This window comes from Stylophora pistillata, chromosome 12 (genome assembly GCF_964205215.1).
Source record: "Stylophora pistillata chromosome 12, jaStyPist1.2, whole genome shotgun sequence".
NCBI lineage: Eukaryota > Metazoa > Cnidaria > Anthozoa > Scleractinia > Pocilloporidae > Stylophora > Stylophora pistillata.
In genome coordinates this window covers 11,630,461-11,632,683 of record NC_142530.1, presented here as the reverse complement: position 1 = coordinate 11,632,683, position 2,223 = coordinate 11,630,461, and the positions used below count along the sequence as shown (strand labels likewise).

The 2,223-nt window shown below is 42.9% G+C and overlaps 1 pseudogene; it reads right to left on the bottom strand.

The window, feature by feature from the left end:
- Positions 1–1,128: 1,128 nt before the first annotated feature.
- On the bottom strand, positions 1,129–1,998 carry LOC148718830 (uncharacterized; annotated as a pseudogene).
- Between the last annotated feature and the right edge of the window lie 225 nt (positions 1,999–2,223).

The window sequence follows — 2,223 nt, the reverse complement described above, 5'->3', positions numbered from 1 at the left end:
AGGTTTCGGAATCCCGAAGGTTGCATTATTGTAATAGGTGTCAGCATGACTAGCACTGAAGAGTTCACATCCAAGGTAAGATTTTTGGAATTTTTGTTCTTTACCCAGTTTTTCTTCGGTTCTTCATTCTGAGGATGCATTCGTCTATCTGGACGGGACCTGGATGATTCTTCCTCCATTATTTCTTGAATTCCGGCATTCCATCTCTCTTGTCTTCTGGCAAAACTTCTTATTGCCGTAGGGATGATTTCTCTTGCCTTTGACTCCCTTGGTAGGTTTCTTCATTGGTGTTTCCATCTTGCACATCTGAGCTGCTGCTTCTAGACTGAACTGAGGTGGAATCGCTCTAGCCTTATACACTCGAGAACAATACCCCATAGTTTGATTGACACGCATTGTTTTACAAGAGACGCGACCCCAACTAAAAGAGACCCGACGCCTACTAAAAGGGACGCGACGCCACTCAAAGAGACGCGACGCTATCTATTTTTAAAAGGGACGCGACGCGACGCTCTCTATTGTGTGATTTTCCTACATATCGACTGGTACTGGAATGACACATGTCTCATTCACCATGAACCCTGCTTTAGAAATGAACCCTAAACTTGGCGTGTTAGTCATGGACGAACTCTTGGATGTCATGGAGTTTCACTCTGACGATGATTCCTTGAGAAGAGTGATTCGAGATGCCGACTTTGCACCCGACGAGAACGATTACGATTACGATAGAAAAACCTGGGAATTACGCAGTAAGGTGATGCAAGCATTCTTGGACTTTGTGCGATACCAGGACGAGGATGACATATCCTCTAGTAAGAAACGTCTGCTATTCACGGACCAAGAGACCACGCCCACTCGTGATTGACGGCTCGCTTTTATAAAACACTACTGCTACATACCATTTTTTACCATTTGATAACTAGACTGCGCACGAGACAGAACGATGCGTTCCTCCATTCATACTCGCCCTTGGTCTGCAGCTTGTGAAACCGTTTGTATGCTTTACGATTCGAGAATAGATGCCACTACAGGAGATTTAGACTATAACTTAAATACCATAAAAGACTTGGCAGATAAATCGTTTATTAAAAAGAAACACCTCGCAGTCCGAAGACTGAATTGCGTGTATAATATACAAGAAACAAAATTCATAGTTAAAATAGTTTGAAAATCTTAATAATAAAAATATACAAATCTAATAAAAACGTTTCACTTAGGATAATCTTCTGTTAAGAATCTATGCATACTTAAACATGTATATTTACATCCTTAGGCTATGGCTAACAGCAAAAGATTTTTTAAGACGATCAGTCTTGCACACTGGCACGTTAAACTTCCTATTGCTACGCAGCTGCCTGTGGTGCTCAGCTTTAGGTGGGCGCAGACCTGCGAGCTTGTGATTAATGTCAAGAACAATGTCGTTAAAAAGATCAAACGATATAGATGCTCTCCTGTCGTAAAGAGAGGAGATGCCTGCTTCTTTGAGCGCGCTGTTGTAGCTTGCATAAAGAAAAGATAATGCGCAAGGCGCGCTTCTGAATACGTTCCAGCTCTTCAGATAAATAGAACGGAAGGCTGGAGTGAAATACTTAACATGCGTATTCTAAAACCGATCTTATGGTACTACAGTAAAATAAAACAAGATCACTCGCACAGGTACCAGCACGTTTGAGTTGACTCAGGAGGTACAATCTTTTGGCAGTCTTTGAGGTTACATTAAAGATGTGATCGTTCCATTTGAAATCATCTCTTATGGTAGCGCCGAGCACTTTAGCCGAGTTAACTGTCTCGAAAGCAAGGCCATCGAGTTCAACTGGAGAATGATTTGGAGGAGATCTCTTAAAGCATGACTGCAGCTCCTTACATTTGGATGGGTTCAGCTGCAGGCGGTTCTCCTGAGACCAGGTGCTAATAAAGTCGACAGCTTGCTGCAGTGCGCTTTGTTTGGAATGGTAGTACTATTTTCGTAACAGTAGTGTCGTCGGCGAATTTCCACATAGCAAACGACCCATCAGGTAACCAGAGATCGTTTATCAGCACCAAGAATAACCAAGGACCAAGACAGGAATACGAGAAGCTCCTACACCAGAAATAAAACAAGCTCAAACTGAAGTGTTTGACGCCTTCTTAAATTACTTTCGAGTGATTAAAGATTCAGCCAAACCGTTGGGCGTGACCAAAGGCTTGGAGGAGTACCCTGCCCGTGCCTGCGTGGTTCTAGAC